Source organism: Rhinopithecus roxellana, chromosome 13 (genome assembly GCF_007565055.1).
Source record: "Rhinopithecus roxellana isolate Shanxi Qingling chromosome 13, ASM756505v1, whole genome shotgun sequence".
Classification (NCBI taxonomy): domain Eukaryota; kingdom Metazoa; phylum Chordata; class Mammalia; order Primates; family Cercopithecidae; genus Rhinopithecus; species Rhinopithecus roxellana.
The window spans coordinates 86998876-87017181 of record NC_044561.1 but is presented as its reverse complement, the minus strand read 5'-3'; the positions used below and the strand labels follow the sequence as shown (position 1 = coordinate 87017181).

General features: G+C 39.4%; 1 protein-coding gene and 1 long non-coding RNA gene across 4 annotated transcripts in view; one reads left to right on the top strand and one right to left on the bottom strand.

Annotated features, from left to right (window-relative positions):
• Positions 1-18306, bottom strand: part of KIF16B (kinesin family member 16B) — a 317342-nt gene that overhangs the window by 14493 nt on the left and 284543 nt on the right. The window lies entirely within an intron of this gene.
• Positions 1-18306, top strand: part of LOC115892905 — a 31238-nt gene that overhangs the window by 9944 nt on the left and 2988 nt on the right. For both annotated transcript variants that reach the window (XR_004052835.1, XR_004052834.1), the window contains one exon: positions 12102-12214. This is a non-coding gene — a long non-coding RNA (uncharacterized LOC115892905). The remainder of the gene's footprint in view (positions 1-12101; positions 12215-18306) is intronic.

Genomic DNA, 18306 nt, shown 5'->3' with positions numbered 1-18306 from the left:
TCCCTCCAGCCATGTTAGAGAGTAGGCACCCAACATTTCTGTCTGACTACTCCAGAGTCTGAAAAAATCTTTGAAAGGTAACCTAGTCCTTTCTCTAATTCTCATAAAATCAGCAATGTTGTTGCAGCTGAGGAAACTTAGCTAGATTCTTTGATCCTTCAATAAAGAAGGAATTACAGCTGAGGAGGTTGGATTAGAATTCCAGCATCCTTAAACATCCAGTCATCTTTCTCCCATACTTATTCATCTCTCTGGGCAGAATCATATCACAATTGAGATTCCTAATATCCAGAATTCCCAGAGTCATTTAAAAATAACCTGAGTCTAAAAGTGGAATCCATTTCTGCCCAATACAAACTCCCAGCTAACTAGTACAAGGTCAAGCAGAGGTGAAGATGGTCATAAACAGGCAGCTAGCTGGGACAGTGGTATGTGTGATATTTGCTGTGCTGGTGGCCCCAACGAACCACACATCACGCTTCCTAGGATGCACACCCTGTGTAGCTCTCTTCGTTAAACCTAGGTGGGGATGGCCGGGCGCGGTGGCTCAAGCCTGTAATCCCAGCACTTTGGGAGGCCGAGACGGGCGGATCACGAGGTCAGGAGATCGAGACCATCCTGGCTAACACGGTGAAACCCCGTCTCTACTAAAAAATACAAAAAACTAGCCGGGCGAGGTGGCGGGGGCCTGTAGTCCCAGCTACTCCGGAGGCTGAGGCAGGAGAATGGTGTAAACCCGGGAGGCGGAGCTTGCAGTGAGCTGAGATCCGGCCACTGCACTCCAGCCTGGGAGACAGAGCCAGACTCCGTCTCAAAAAAAAAAAAAAAAAAAAAACCTAGGTGGGGTTTGTGACTTGTTTTAGCCAATAGAATGCACTGGCACTAATGCCATGGGTGACTTGAGTGCCCCAGCTGAGTCTAGTCCTTCGTGGAGCCATGATCAAAATGCAGGCCCATAAATGGCATGATCTGATACCACCTGGAGTATATAAACCATCCAGCTGAGCCCTGCCCAAATTTTCCAGAACCAAATAATCATAAGCAACAAAATGGTGGTTGTTTTTAAGGTGCCAGGTTTTAGGACAGTTCGTTATACAATGATAGATAACCAAAATATATGGGTTTGGGTATAAGGTAAAATATGAGAGAATAAATGAAATTCTTCAAAGCAGAATGAAAAAAAGATTCTTTGGTTTCTATTTATAATTTTTGACTAGACATAAAGTCCAATTCTACTTCATGCCAATCTCCCAATTCTTTTAGTATTTCTAATGAATAACTCTTCCTAGCAGGTATTTCTTTCCTATGAGTTACTTTTGCTATACTGAATTTTAAAGTAAATACTTGAAATATGGCATTTATTTCTTGATGTTATAGAGAAGTCTGAGAGCTCCAAGTTAAAATTCATCAGGGTGAAAATGTTAGTCTGTGATTACAGAATCAGAACTATTCATTACAGCTATTCAGAGAATCTTCTTTATGAGTTTAATGACATAAGCATATTATATTGAATTATTATGGTACTGCATCAACTGGATTCATAAATTTAATATACTCAGTCTGGTTCACATATTCTAATAAAATCCAGCAAGCTTTAAAACTTTTATAAGAAATGTGCATTTAAAGTCCATGTGATACTCAATTTTTACAGGGTGACGTCTTTGCTCAGGGTATTAAGTAGTTTCAATGATGATGATGACCCAGCCTCGCAGCAAGTTTCCGAGGAAACCTCACAAACAGACAAGCCACATTAGAAAAACCAAAACCTGCTTTTCTCCAGACCACAGGTCAAAACCATGGGGTGGAGGGGGGTGGAAGAGCAGAATTGAGTTTATCCTGCACCTGTGGAACAGAAGTGAGGACATGTAAGGAAGGAGGCAAAGAGCTTCCACACAATCTGGCGGGTGCCACTCAGCCTCACTTGGTTGAAGCAGAAAGTGGGAGGATGCTGGGGAAGGAGCCCAGTTCCCAGTACTCACTATGGATCTTTGACCTGTTGATACGTTTGAATCTACATAAATGTTTGGTAACAAGCTCAATATAGATGCATTAGGACTCAACTTCTTCAGCACTGGGAGAAGCCTAGGAGAGCCCTGGAGGCACACTATGGCTGTTTGAGCTCTAATGTAGCCCCATGAGCCAGCACCTTAGGCACTCAGCCTTATGCAGCCACCATGCTGGGCACAAAGACATCAAAGCACTGTGGTTTGAAGTAAGCCCCTTAACTCCTCTGCACCTCAGTTTCCTCCTTGTCTGATTATAGTATTTTCTTTTTAGGATTAGAATATTAAAGGAGCTATTGTCTGCAAAATGCTTAGGACGGGGTCCAATTTAGAGAACCTTAGTAAGTACAATATATACTGGTGATAAGGTTATTGGGATCCCATCGTAAGTGGAAGAGCATCTGTATAGTATGTATCTTAGTAAACACAGTATGTACTGCTGATAAGGTTATTGGGATCTCACCATAAGTGGAAGAGCATCTGTATGATATGTACCTTAGTAAGTACAGTATGTACTGCTGATAAGGTTATTGGGATCCCATCATAGGTGGAGGAGCCATCTGTATGGTATGGACCTTAGTAAACACAGTATGTACTGGTGATGGGTTTACTGTGATCCCATCATAAGTGAAGGAGTATCTGTTCTTAGTGAGTAGATACTGCACAGATGCTCCTCCACTTATGATGGGATCCCAATAAACCCATGGCCAGCTGAAAATACCGTAAGTTGAAAATGCATTTAATACACCTAACCTACCAAACATCACAGCTTAGCCTAGTCCACCTTTAAATGTGCTCAGAACACTTACATTAGCCTACAGTTGGGCAAAATCATCTAACAAAAAGTCTAGTTAGTGTTGAACATCTTATGTAATTTATTGAATACTGCACTAAAAGTGAAAAGCAGAATGGCTGTATGGACAGTCAAAGTATGGCTTCTACTAAATGTGTATCGCTTTTACACCATCGTCAAGTTGAAAAATCTTAAGGAAAACCATTAAGTTGGGGACCATCCAGAGTTGATACTATCTATATAACTTTGTCCTCAGGGAATTGATAGGCAAATATGTTAATTTTCCCCTCTTTTAGATGTTTGGAAACACATGAGCTTAAAATGTGCAAGTGTTTAATGTTTTCTTCTTCAAAGGAAAGTACAAGCAAGAATTTGAAATGGCTTTTTTCCAAATCACCTCATATCAGATGCTGGCAGACCCTTTATTTAAAGAATTATGTTAAAACAAAGAAGAGTAAACATGTTTCAAAATGGAAAATCACATTTAAAAATAAACTGAAAATCTAACCCATGTCAGGTACATTGGTTCTCTTCCAAATCTTGTTTTAAGATACATTTTAGATGCTCTGATTCTCAAAAGTGCCATTTGGAAAACAAAAAAGATGTATTATCTTCTTTGTTTTTAAGCTCATGGTTCCTTCCTTCACTGTATAAACCTTCAGATACCTAGCATTTGGAGATACAATGACTGCTCCAAATGACCAATTTGTCTGACACAGGCTGTCAAATGAGAATCTTGCTGTGTGGTACCTCTTGGCTATAATGTACTTGAATTCAAATTCAAAGAATCAGGACCTAAAAGACTCGGTCATCGAGGAGACGTGGTACATTATTTGATGGCATCACAAAGTCTCCCGTTCAGGGGAACTCCAGAACTGGATGCATCGGGAACACTGAATGACTCTATCGTGTGCTTGTCCAGCCGTGGCTGAACAGAATGAGCTATGCCTTTAATATCTCACCTAAGGTTGTTTGTGTACTGAGGGCAAATCTCCTTAGGTTAAAATTCAGCTGGCCTTGGACGAGTTGTCTGAATAATACTGAGTCTCTGAATTCAGGTCAAGAGGGTAAGCTTTTGAGACACCAGGAGGGATGACCTGCTGCCTGTGTTTTGTTCTGTGGACGAGGGGTGCCTGATGCTCCTGTGAGACTGTTTGCCTTGGAGATTACCCTCCTGCCTTGGGAGCTCTTCCTGAGTATTCAGAGACTGCCCTGTGTCCCTTGGGGGAGCCAGGGTCAAGCCCTAGGTGTGATGAGGACTGTGGCCCCAAGCGGTGGGCCCGTGACCCCACCCCATGAAGAAGATTAGCTGGGGATTTGAATTATTTGCACCAATGATCCCTCTTCACTGGAGACAATGACTGAGGCCTGAATATGTCAGGGAAGAGGGAGGCAGGGAGAAAACTTCTCAAGTGCCAACATCTCTAACTCTGAAACAGAATGGGGTAGGTGTCTATTTCGTACAGGGAAATGCAAATTAAAAAGTTCCTTTTTCAAACAGATATTATCTACCAAATTAAGAAACGAAGTTTTAGAAATTGGGCTAGGAGCTAAAAAAGAAAAAGAAACCAAGTTTAAAAGTATATACATTGAATATATGTACATCCAGCACAGTACTTTGCTTTTAAAATATTTGTTAAACAAATGATGCAATGAATAGCTATAGACAATGCTGAGAGGCCTTGATAAACAATGAGAAGCATGGGTTTTCTTTCTTTAGGACCTTAATTCTAAAAATTTCATAGGTTACAATTTCTTCTTTCTTCTGTGTAAGGGAAGTTAAATTACTCTAGAGAAGGAAGTCCATCAAATCTTAACTAGTGCTTCAAAGCCACACTCTAGAAACTCTTAAAAGTATACTGGTCATCTCATTGCTTAAGGTCTGAAAAGTTGCTGCAGACAAAAAATGAAGAATGGTGTCGATTAGGCAGTTGATTAAACATGCGCTTCCTTGGACACATGTGTCTGGCTGTGTTAAACACCAAATGAACCTGAAAACTATGTAAGCATCAGTCTTGCAGTCATCAAAATTTTTAGCACGAGTGACCTTTTTTAGCTGCAATGCTGCACTAGGACAACAGGAGTCAAAATGAAGTATTGGCAAAACCTGGATAGAAAGATGCCCCTGATCAAAGGAAAATCTCATCAGTTAGGGGTTCCTGAAGGAAGCTATGTGGCCATATAGTCTAAAATATACTGGGTTAATTGAGAATAAGGTGACATCCAGTTTCTGCCACAAGGAAACTGCCTTTCAAAGTAAGAAATGTCAGTATGTATTGACTAAGCTATTACTTAAATATGCCCAGATTCCTTCAAATAAGTAAACTGCAAATACATACAATTTTGTGAACTAGAAGATAAGCACTATAAGGAAGAGGAAAGGTGAACATATACCAAGAAGCATAAATACCGCACACCCTGGAGATATTAAGGGCAGAAGCAGACTTCCTGTCGCTCACAGCATTTATCCAGAGAGCTCTGAAATACAAGCCCTAGGGTCTACTGAGGCTGTGTTTCCAGCTACCTAAAAAAAAATCCACTGAGAAAAAGGCAATGGCTTCATTTTGTACTTTTTTCAACTTTGATTACCAAATGATTTCTTGATTCCAACATGAGTTTAATTTTACTTATAAATAATATGAAGCAGGTGATTTCAATTAGAAAGCAGATTAGACAAAGTCTTACCTTTTTTAAAAAAATGTTTTTGGTTGCCTGGAATGAAAAGTATATATGTAAATGTAAATGCATTGCAGGGGATTGCTGGTAACAAAAATAAGTATATCTAAAAATGGATGGTAGCTTTACATGGGCAAATGATAAAGGTAAAAAGTTGTGTGGAACTGGAACAAACTAATGTTCTCATCCATTCCCCCCCTAAATATTGTCTCAAAGGATTGCATCATATGCGGTGATTCATTAACATTATGAAATATAACTGACACATATAAAAGAAAAAAGGGTTGTCAGGGGAAAAAATAGCTAGCTGAATTCTAAAATAAAGATGCAGTTTACACACCCAACAAAGGACAGCATGAGGTTCACTCACGAAGACCACAGTGAGCACCTTTTATCTGAAAAAAAGCACAAAGTATTTGGAAAACAAATCTGAAAAAAATGGAGTTAGGGGAATTGACGCATTTGCAAGAAAGCCTAATGCAAAAAAAGCAAGGCTTCATGAAAGAGGAAGGACGATTCCTGAATGTTGATACAAACAATGAGCAGAGAACTTAGTGGGCATGAGACAGACAGTGATTCTTAAAATACATGGATGTGCAAGAAGAATTTTAAACATGTCTTTTAGGCTGTTGCAACAAAGGGGCTGAATGGAGATCAACTAAACTGGCATCAATGGAAATAAATAAAATTGACTATTTCAGGAAGCAAGAAGTTAGGACTTCAGGTTGATAACAGCACTAAAAGATGCGAAAGCAGCAAACGCAATGTTAAAATAAGTGAAGAAAGAATCAGGTGGACCACATGGTGCAGTGCTTCTCAAATAATATGCAGAAGGGAATCAGTTGTTTGGCTGACAGAGATAGACAGAGACAGAAAGACAAAGCAAGACAATGACAGAGATAGAAAATACAGGAGACAGAAAAATGAAAGGACCAGACCAGGAGGTCCAACACTGAACAAATGGAATTCCAGAAACAACAGGAAAAACAACAACAACAAACCCTTAAGAAAACAAAATCATTAAGACAATTTCCCAGAAATGAAGGATATGGCAGAAATTGATAGAACCCATGGAGTGGTCAGCTGAATTGATGAGCTGTTTACCAAAGTAGAGTTCTAAAGGTTCAGAACATTGAGAACAGAAAGAAGGCCCTATAAAGGCAGCTCTATGGGTTTTGGAAGGGGAGGAGGAAGGGACAGGTCACATACAAAGGATCAAGAATCAAAATGGCTTTCAACTGCTTAGTAGCAGCACTGGAGTTAGAAGACAATGGAGAAATCCCTTTGAAATTCTGAATGAAAATGGTTTCCAACTAACATTTTATATCTAACCAGTGAGTGGGTAAATGAAGGCATTTTCAGACATGTTTCTAGAAACTTACCTCTCGTACATCCTTTCTCAGGAAGCTACTCGAGACATGTTTCATTAAAGTAAGGGAGTAAATCAAGAAAGGGAAAACATGGGTATAAGAGGCAGGCAAAACAATTCAAGTGAGAGACAAGGATGATGGAGAAGGACAACTGTGGGGTAGAAGGGAGCTGTGGTGTGGCTCAGTCTCACTAGAACAGGCAAGAGGCTTCCAGGGGAGGTTTCTGCAAGGAGGCTATATTTATGAAATATCTGGTGCTCTGAATGTTCGAGAAGAAAATCATACAATTGAGCTATAATTTGAAGTTGAATTAGAGATGAGTATCGTAAAAAGCAAACAAGCTGAGCTCGCCACAGTTCTGACTCAATGCATGGGAGGACCAGGCAGGGAGGGCAAGTGTCCCAGAATATTTGAGGAGAGGGGCTGGCGGGGGGGTGCGTGTTGGGGAGCCATCATGCACAGTGGGATGTTAACAGCTCCTAAAAATTTTTAAAAAGAAGAAGGAATATAGGAATGCAATTTTAGTTTGGAAGAAAATACAAAAATGGAAGAAAATACCAAAAGGAGAGAGTTGCTGCTGGGGAAGGGGAAATGGAGGGCATGAATAGGGGACAGAATACTGCTTTCCAGAAAAGCCTAATCAAACTGTATGAGCATTGATTTTAGAAACGTCACAAAAATTGCATATACACACAAAACAGCAGCAAGTGTAAACACACACACACACACACACACACACACACACAGAAAAACAGAAAAGATACATGCCCAACCCCCCCCATGAGAGCAGTTACCTCCCAGTACTCAGCTCAGTTTCACAGCCTCTGAAAGCAGAGCCTGAGGCAGTATGCAGGGGTGATGGTGATGATGGAAGCAGAAGCATGGGGGTAGGAAAGTGAGCGAGAGAAAAGGAGAAAAGCCAACAAAGCGGGTGTTGTTGAGCAGGTCACCACTGTGGGTGACTCAGTCCTGCTGAGGACCCTTTGAGACACACAGAGCTCATGCTTCTGAATCGTCCCCGTGCAGGACGGGAGGCAGGCCCACTTATCCACAGACTTGCATCCTCTCTTGTTTGAGAATGATCTCCAGGGCCTCACCTGCTCCCAGCCTTTGGGACTGCCTGGGTCAGGGCCTGCGGGGGCTGTCTTGGCTTTAGAGAAGGGTGAAGGAGAAAAGCTGAGAGACCTGGCGGGGTGTGGCCACCCACACCGGAAAGGCCCACCATGGCCATGGCCAATGTCACAGGTAGGGCAACAGCACAGTGTGTGTCAGCCTGTGGGATGGAACTCGGGTTGATGGTAAGGGGGACTCTGGCTTTAGCCATAAAGGGGCACCCTTTACGCAGTGGTGCATGCTAGCCACCCTCCTGAGCTAGGGCAATGCAGGGAGCCATCTTTTGCTCCTGGCCTCAGCTGCTTTGGTTGTTACCACTTTGTCTTTAGCATCCAATTTTCTGATGAGGACTTTCTGATTCACAGCAAGCTTACTCATTATTTTTCAAAGGATAAACGAGCAGTTTTAGGAAATTAAAATGCAAGTTTAACTGCAGCCTTGGGAGGTAAGAACGCAGGTAAACATGATTAATACGCTGGACATAAGTGAATCCATTATCAAAAAGATTCCAAAGCATCTAGAGAAGATAAAGAGCAGCCCATAAGCTCTTAACTTGCCCAGGGTCATAGTGCGTTTCCCCCGGGCCAGATTGTGGTGTCTCCACGGGCAGCAGGCCACGGTGGCTGCTGGCCTGAGGTCTGTGGAGTTCTGGGCTATGCTGCAATCCTTCCAGGAACTTATTTTATGTTTTTACAACAGTGAATTAATATTGCATGCTACTGCATAACAATTCTATCTAGATATATCTAAATATTACATACAATATTGAATTGTATCTATAATTGATACCTCTATACACATCTATAATCTATACAGCTATAATCCATATTAATATAACTACATGACTATTTAAAATTATACCTGCAATTACATATAATCTACTGATACTTTATATATTTATATAATGATCTTATTATACTATGTTTTGTCTTATTTCATAATTAATAATATATCACTGTATGTCTCTTCTCCCAAGAAACATTAGCCAGATATTGGCTGTATTGAAAACAATTCAATTAGGGGACTCTAAATGACAATCTGGTCACCTGATCGTGGCAGGAAGGGACTATGAACCTTACTCATGGGCCATCCATTTATTTACACACAGGACGAGGAGTGTACTGAAGAAGAGGAGAAATAGCAGGTTCTGGCAGAAATAAGCAGCTACAGCTGAATAATCAATACACCACCGGTGGCAAGTAATGATACTATGGTATATATGACTCAAAATGGTCACAAATTTCAAAACCATTTTCATAACTCAGGCGTCACTGGAAGGTAGTCAATGCTTCTTCTACCACCAGTCACAGCATCTTGAGTATGGCTATTCTTTCCCCCATTTTTAGCTGTATTTCTATCTCCCAGGGGCCCAGGAGCTAATTAAGAGCTTCAGTTTCAAAGACCTTTCCTTCTCACCCCTGTTGTGCCACAGCATCTATGTGAACTGTAAAGGGCAGCAAAATGAGAAAATATTAAAAGGGTATTTAATTAAGCAAAGTAAACAGTGAGGTCAATAGCAACTGGAAGCTAACATCTGTCATCTGTCTTCCAACAAGGACAGGCGAGCCACCTTCAGGTATAGGCAACAGAGGAGTGAGTTTATGCAGGATGCTCCTTTTGTCTATGCCACTTGTGATATCTACTTCTGCTTCAGAGGCGATGAGACATTTAATAAAAGAAAACAAAGAGTGATGCCTTGCTTTATCTAGGTGGAGAGGAGAAACAACCCTCCAGCTGTTTAGCACTGCGATGTTCAGGCTTCTTTTCATTTTGCTTTTAAAATTAACCCAAGAAATGAAAAATGTTCTACACTGAACTCCAAATAAACAGCACATACACAGCTCTAAGTCTGCCATCTTGAGCCATTCTGTGCTACCTTCTTCTGATGCTATTTCCATAGATAGGAAAGAGTGGGAGAATCCCTGTTGTGTATTTGCCAAGCCTCAAACACCTTGTAAACGAGCGTGGGAGCTGGGGAGGTGACAGATGTTACCAATCTAACGATGGGGCTGCGCATGAGGTGGGACTGTAACTGGGATTGATATTAGAATATCTAAAGCCCAACAAATGGAAAAATTACCCCTGCAGCCATATCTGGGATGAATAAAAAATGGCTTCCGTGATGGTCAATTTTACGTGTTAGATTGGCTGGGCCATGGTGTCACTAGATATTTGGTCAACATTATTTGGGATGTGTTTATGAGGGTGTTTTTGGATGAGATTAATGTTTGAATCAGTAGAATGGGTAAAGCAGACTGCTCTCCTAATGTGAGGGGAGGCCTCATCCAATCAGGTGAAGGCCTGAATAGAACAAACTCCAGAGAGTAAGAGGGAATTAATCCTGTCTTACTGCCTTAAGCTGGAACTTCAGTCTTTTCCTACCTTTGGACTCAGACTGAACCATCAGCTCTTCCTGGGTCTTGAGCCTGCTGGCTTTCAGACTGGAACTTACACCGTCATCTCTCCTGGTTCTTGGGCCTTCACACTCAGATCGAAACTACACCATCGGCTCTCCTGGGCCTCTGGCTTGCCAAATGCAGATCTTGAACTTCTCAGCCTCCAAAATCACATGATCACATGAATCAGTTCTCTCTCCCTCATTGCTTATTGGTTCTGTTTCTCAGGAGAACTCTTGAGTTTCCAAGCCACAATTTATGAAGTGGTAAAAAAGCACTACTTCAATACCATGGGTTATGTGTGGAAATGTAAAATTCACAAATATATTTAACATTATATTTCACCGTCTAGTTAAGATTATATGTCCAGGCTGAGTGTGGTGGGTCACGTCTGTAATCCCAGCACTTTGGGTGGCTGAGGCGGGGGATCACGAGGTCAGGAGATTGAGACCATCCCAGCTAACACAGTGAAACCCCATCTCTACAAAAAATACAAAAAATTAGCCAGGTGTGGTGGTGGGTGCCTGTAGTCCCAGCTACTTGGGAGGCTGAGGCAGGAGAATGGCGTGAACCCGGGAGGCGGAGCTTGCAATGAGCTGAGATCACACCACTGCACTACAGCCTGGGTGACAGAGCGAGACTCGTCTCAAAAAAAAAAAAAAAAAAAAGAAAAAGAAAAAAGAAAAAGATTAATGTCCAGGGTTTTGGGTGTTCATATCGATTTTATCACTGCCCCCCAGGTCTCATTCAGTTGAAGGACAAGCCATACTGATTCTATCTCACGTGTATGTCTCTAATCTACCAGTTTTTCTCATCCCAGCTGCCAGTGCACCTAGTTTAGGACACAATCATGTCCCCTTATAAGATGGGAACACCCTAGTCACTGCTCTTCCTGTCCCCAGGCTCCCCTGCTCCCACCATTCTCTCCACAGTGATAAAGCCTCATTTCTCCACTTTGCTGCTGACAACATTCCATTGGCTCCTGGTCCTCTGGATCAGGTCCAAAGTCATGGAGATGGCTTGTGGAATCTGGCTTTTCCTTCCCTGTCTACCCTCAACCACCAATCTCACCTTTCCACAGTAGATATCCAGATTCCTGAGTCCCACCCTAGTCCTGGTGAATCAGAATATACTGAAACAAGGCTGGAGAATCTGTATTTTTCAAAAAGCTGCTCAAGATAATTTCAAAAATTAGGCCAGATAGATTTGAGAACCACTGCTTTGGGACTCATGTCCTCTGACCTTAACGAAAGAAGTCCATGACTATCCCTGCAGTTACGACAGTCTCCTGTAATGATGTGTCTCTGCCTCATTAGAATTGTGAGCTCCTTGAAGATAAAAGCTATATGACTGATTGCATGCAGAACTTGTTATTGGTTTATTCAGGGATTCAACCTCTTCCTGGCTTAGACTTGGGAGGGTGTATGTGTCCAGGAATTTATCCATTTCTTCTAGATTTTCTAGTCGAGGTGTTTATAGTATTCTCTGATGGTAGTTTGTATTTCTGTGGGATCAGTGGTGATATCCCCTACATCAGGCTCAGTGCAGGCATGGGAAGCAGTCCTGAGCATGAATGGTGACTGTCATAGTCACTGAATGGCTTTGATAAAGACAGCAAAGACCCTAAAAGAGAGACCATCAGACATCAAGTGCTTCCTGTAAAATGCCATTAGAAGTACAGTCCCACCGATAAAGTGTTCTTGCCAAAAAAAAAATGAAACCTGAATTTAATCAAGCCTCTGGTTTTCAGAAGATGGAAGATTAGAGGAGCATGGTAAACAATGCCACAGGGTTGCACTCAGTGAAACCCAGAACATGAGGAATTCAACAGGTAAATGAAATGCTGTCCTCAACAAAGAAATGGTGAGTAATAAAAAAAAAAAAAAGAGAGAGAGAGAGAGAGAGAGAAACCTATAGATAGTGAGAAACCAGAAAGATGTATCAACCAATGCTATGTGTAAATATGTTGGTCATGATTGAAACATACATATTGTAAGACGTGAGAAAATTGATATGGCTTCAACACTGAATATTTGTTTATACTGAGAGATTAATTTGGAGTGTGTGTGTCTGTGTATGTGTTTGATGATAGTATTGTGGTTACATTTAAAAATTAAAGTCTTGCTTTCTTAAGAGACATAGTTTAAAATATTTATAGATGAAATAATATGATGCCTGATATTTGCTTTAAAATAATCTTGTGTGTGTGCATGTGTATGTGCGTGTGTGTGAGAGTGTGTGTGTGTGTGTGTGTGTGTGTGCATATAAATAAGACTGGTCCCATGCTGATTATATGTTGAAGTGGGGTGATGAAGAGAGTACATTGGGGTTCATTACATTATTCGTTCTGGTGTTCTATATATCGTCATAAAGTGAAAAAAGAGAAAATATAGGGCATTAGTTTCTACATCACAGTATCTGAGATTTGCTTTAATCCAATGAGGCTTGGAAAGTTTGAGATGGTTGTATTACCCTTTGCATGGTAGAAATTGGTTAATATAACAGAGCTGGATTCTTTGATTCTAAGAACTCATTTAACACCTGATATTAACACATCCAACACTCTTAGGTAAAGGCAATTTGCTCTTTTGAACCAGAAAGGGTTGCAAAGAATTGCCACAGAAGGTCACCCTGTACCAAAGAGAACTTTGGCTATGTCCTTAAATGAAGACATTCTCATTTCCATGAAAAATTCTAACCACATTTTGATGTTAAATTAATGTCCTCAAGTACTTCTGGCTCTGCACACTAACTTAACAGAAAATTGTGTCAACTTTTCTGTCTGACAGAACTAAGAAGAATTTACTTTCAGTACTGTAGAAAGTTAAGAGGTGGAGGCAGGAACAGCCTTTATTAGATTTCTTAAGTGAACCTTGAAGAAAAAGCTTTTACAATTTATACTAACAGTTAAATCTAGTAATAGGTCACTTAGAATATCATAAGTGATACTACAAGATAGAAGAACATAAAGACCCTCAACCAAACACCAGTGTGAAAAAGTGTTTGCAATAGTATATGAAAATTATAGGGGAAAAGGATCTTTACAGCTGTTTGTCCAATTACATCAGTGTTCCACGAAGCCTCTCACCTATTTAATGACTACATGTGATTACAACATATTTCCTTCTTGGTTTCTGGGTTCAAATGTTTTAACGTGAAAGGGAATCCCACTAGGTCTAATTTGCAGACTTGGGAAGGCAATGATTGATTCACGTAGACAGACATTGGACTTGAGTTTGGGAAGAACAAGTGAGTAAATATGGTGCTTGATAAAAGATACAACAGTAAATCTCATATTTTAGAGTAATGAGTGAGCCACTTCTAATAAAATATAAATTACCATACGCCAAGCAGTGGAAAATACATCTGAAAAACATAATTGTTTGGAAGATACATTCCTCTTAATAACAGTTTAACATTATACTCTCAAGAAGAAAATGATTAATAGTGTCAAATCTACCCATCTGTCCATCCACCCAGCCACTGTTCTTCTCTTCCCTCTTCTTTTTCTTTCTTTTTTATTTTATTTTTTTAAGCAAAGCAATAAGGACAAAATAAGAGGTTGGAGGAAGGATAGAAGTGAAAGAGCAATTAAGAGAGAAAAGGAGGAAAGGACGATTATAAATACGTAATTACCACATGATGATTTATTTTTAAACATGTACCTTTAAAAAAATAGATTTTACTTCTTAGTTTTAGAGGTTGTTAGAAACATTGAGTGTAGTATACAAATTTCCCATAGAACACTTGACCCCCCAAATATGCACAGCCTCCCCCACTGTCAAAATCCCACAACAAAGTGGCATATTTGTTAGGATTGATGAATCTACACTGAGGTATCATTATCACCCAAAGTCCGCAACTTACATTAGGGTTCACTCTTGTTATACTTTCTATGGGGTTTGAAAAATGTATAATGACATGCATTTACCATCATATATCATACAGAGTAGTTTTACTGCCTTAAAAATCCTTTATTCTCTGCCTATTCATCTCTCCCCTCCCTCAAATCCCTGGCAACCACTGATCCTTTTATTGTCTTATTAGTTGTGCCTTTTCCAAAATGCCATATAGTTAGAATCATACACCATATAATCTTTTCAAATTGTCTTCTTCTACTTAGTAATATGCATTCAATGTTCTGCCAAAATCTCTTCATGGCTTGAAAGCTTGTTTCTTTTTAGTGCTACATAACATTCTATTGTTTGGATGTACCACAGTTTATTTATCCATTTACCTACTAAAGGATATCTAAGTTACATCTACACTTTGGCAATTATGATTAACACTACTATAAATATTTATGTTCAGATTTTCGAGAGGGCATGTTTTCAACTTCTTTGGGTCAATGCCAAGGAGTGAGAGGGCTGGATCATACACTAAGAGTATGTTTAATCTTGTAAGAAATCGCCAAAACCTTGCAAAGTGGCTATACTATTTTTCATTCTCACCAGCAATGAATGACAGTTCTTACTGCACATCCTCACCAGCATTTGATACTGTTTATGTTCCAGCTTTTGGCCATTCTATTAGGTGTATGGTGGTATCTTGTTTTCATTTCCAATTTCCTAATGACATATGTTACTGAGCCTCTTTTCATATGCTTATTTGACATGTGTATATCTTCTTTGGTGAGATGTCTATTCAAGTCTTTTGCCCATTTTTTTCTTTTTTTTTTTTTTTTTGAGACAGAGTCTTGCTCTGTCACCCAGGCTGGAGTGCAATGGTGCTATCTTGGCTCACTGCGACCTCCTGGGTTCAAGTGATTCTCCTGCCTCAGCCTCCTGAGTAGCTGGGATTACAGGCATGTACCACCATAGCCAGCTAATTTTTGTATTTTTAGTAGAGACGGGGTTTCACCATGTTGGCCAGACTGGTCTCAAACTCCTGACCTCATGTGATCTGCCCGTCTCGGCCTCTCAAAGTGTTGGGATTACAGGGGTCAGCCACCATGCTCGGCCTCTTTTGCCTATTTTTAATGAGGTTGTTTATGTTCTTATTGTTGAGTTTTAAGAGTTCTTTGTATACTTGGAATTACACCCCTTTATCAGACATGCCTTTTACAAATATTTTTTCTCCGTCTGTAGATTCCCTTCTCATCCTCCTTACAGTGTCTTCTGCAGAGCAGAAGTTTTAAGCTTTAGTGAAGTCTATCTTATTTATTTTATGAATCACATCATTGGAGTTGTATCTAAAATATTATTTCCACACCCAAAGTCATCTAGGTTTTCTCCTATGTCATCTCCTAGGAATTTTACAGTTTTGTGTTTTACTTCTAGGCCTATAATCCAGTTTAGTTTTTGTGAATGGCATAAGATCTGTGTCTAGATTGGCTTTTTTGCATGTGGATATCCAATTGTTCCATTTATTGAAAAGACTATTTGTTGAAACGACTATCTTTGCTTCATTTTATTGCCTTTACTCCTTTGCAAAAGATAATTAATTATACCTATTTCTGGACTCTCTGTCCTGTTCCATTATCTATTTGTCTATTCTTTCACCAGTACAACACTGTCTTGATTACTGCAGCTTTATATTAAGTATTGGAGTTTGGTAGTGTCAGTCTTTCGAATTTGATTGGGAGTGAGTTGAATCTATAGACCAACTTGCAAAGAACTGACATCTTAACAGTGTTGAGTCTTCCTACCCATGAACATGGAATACCTCTTCATTAGTTTGTCTTTGGTTTCTTTCATCAGAATTTTGCAGTTTTATTCACATAGAGCTTGCACATATTTTGTTAGATTTATACACAAGTATTTAGTTTTGGGGGATGCTAAAGTAAATGGCATTGTGTTATTAATTTCTAATTCCATTTGTTTGTTGCTGGTATATAGAAGAGCTATTGACGTTTACATATTAACCTTGTATTCTACAACCTTGCTATAATCATGTATCAATTCCAGGACTTTTTTTCTTTGTTAGTTCTTTCAAATTATCTATATAAACAATCATGTCATCTGTGAATAACACAGTTTTATGTATTACTTTCCATCAGTATATATTTTATCTTGTCTTATTGCATAAGCTAGGATTTTAAATATTTACTTGTAAAATTATACTGTAAGTCACTACAAGACAACTGCAAAGTAGCAATAGCTTAAAAAATCAGTAATAATTTCTAGTGTTTGCTATGTATCAGGAACCTATCCAAATATTTTATATGAATTATTTCATTAATCATCACAACTGTATAAGATGGGTAATATTATTTCCATTTTATGAGTAATAAAACTGATTCACAGAGAAGTAACTTGTTCAAGATTACTCAGTCATTAAGTAGCAGAGCAATAATTCACAACCAGATCTAATGGTTCTATAGTGTATTTAACTTTATCGTGTATCAACTGAGGACCTATTACAGACTATGTTTTCTATTAGGTACTTTTTACATGCCATTCTCATTTGATCCCCTCAACAATCCTGAAAATTAGTTTTTCTTATCCTTGTTTTGCACTGAGAATAATGATGCTCAGAGGGGTTAAATAACTTGCCCAGTGGCATTTTGCAATTTGGTACAGCAATCTCTCAAACCCATGTTTACAAATATGCTCTCGTTTTGAATTTTTTTTTTTTGTATTTTTTCTTTGTCAGAACAAATATCTGCTATTTGCTGTTCAACACAGCTTTAACTGGACACTGAACAAATATTTACTGAGGACCTATTAAGGGGCATATATTATTCCAGGTGAACGAAGCATCTGGAATCCCTGTCTTCACAAACCTAGCTTCTCATAAAACATAAAATACTTTGTAACAAAACCAACCAATCAACCAGCAAAACACTTTCCAACAACTGCTAAATGCTGTGACCAAGAAATAACAGGGGGAATCTGGTGGACGGTATGAGGGCCAGGACTGCTTCTACTCAGTGGGTAGGGCAGGCCTCTCTGAGGAGAATACATCTGAGCTGAGGGAAGTATTCCAAGCCCTGAGATGTTTTGGCCGACTTAAAACATGATCAATAAAGAAATGAAGATCCTGATTTCCAGCTTAGAGTTTAAATTGGAAGCCCAAAGATGGAGAACAACTTTCTGCTTATAGTGTGTTTTGACTCCCTGAGTGGTTAGCCATCATCTCAATACTGAATGTCATTTGGGGAATAAGAAGGAGACAAATGGCAGAGTACAACTGTTTGATGACACTGTAGTGAGTCCTCCCTTTTCTCCCCTAGACTTCCATCTGAGTTTAGAAGTTGTTATTATTCTCGAAAAGAGTTGTCTTAATTTTGCTTTCCTCTTACATCAATGACTGCTCATGAAAACCAAAGTGAGATTTTTCCCACTTACCCTCCAATTGGAGACTCTCGCTCATTGTTGCATTCATAAAGCACTAACACATATACATAGGATTTCTGTTGTATAAAATGATTTGACAGGCAATTAGCCTCAGGATTGCAGCATCTTCAGCTTCTCTGACTCCAAGAGCCACCAACATGGAAAAGCCTCCACACTCCAATTCAATTTCCTTGAATACTCCAACAGCCACTAAACATAACACCTTTCAAAAATGCTTTGCTATTGATGATAGTGGTAATGGACTAATAACAGAAAACAGCTCCTGCTAATGTAAATAACTAGATAACCAGAAGAAAAAATAAAAACCTAAATGAGGAAGAAAACGGTTCTTCCTATGAGGTATTTATTTAATCTCTATGTTTGATAATGGTTCTATTATTATATGTGCTGTAAGATCAGCAGAGAATAGATGAAAAGAACATTAAATGTAGAACTGCCTAATATCTTTCCAATAGGTAAATGACTGAGGAAACTCAGAAATCCTAGGATTTTTACTTCTTGATATTTACTTTGAAACCAAAAAGGCTCAATCTATAAAATGTGTAAACCAAATAATTCTATTATTGAAAATTCAAGGTTTGAGAGTAAAATAAAACTAAAGTGGAATGAGAAAGTGTTTTTAGTCAGGAAAAACTAGGCTGTGTGTTGCAGGCACCA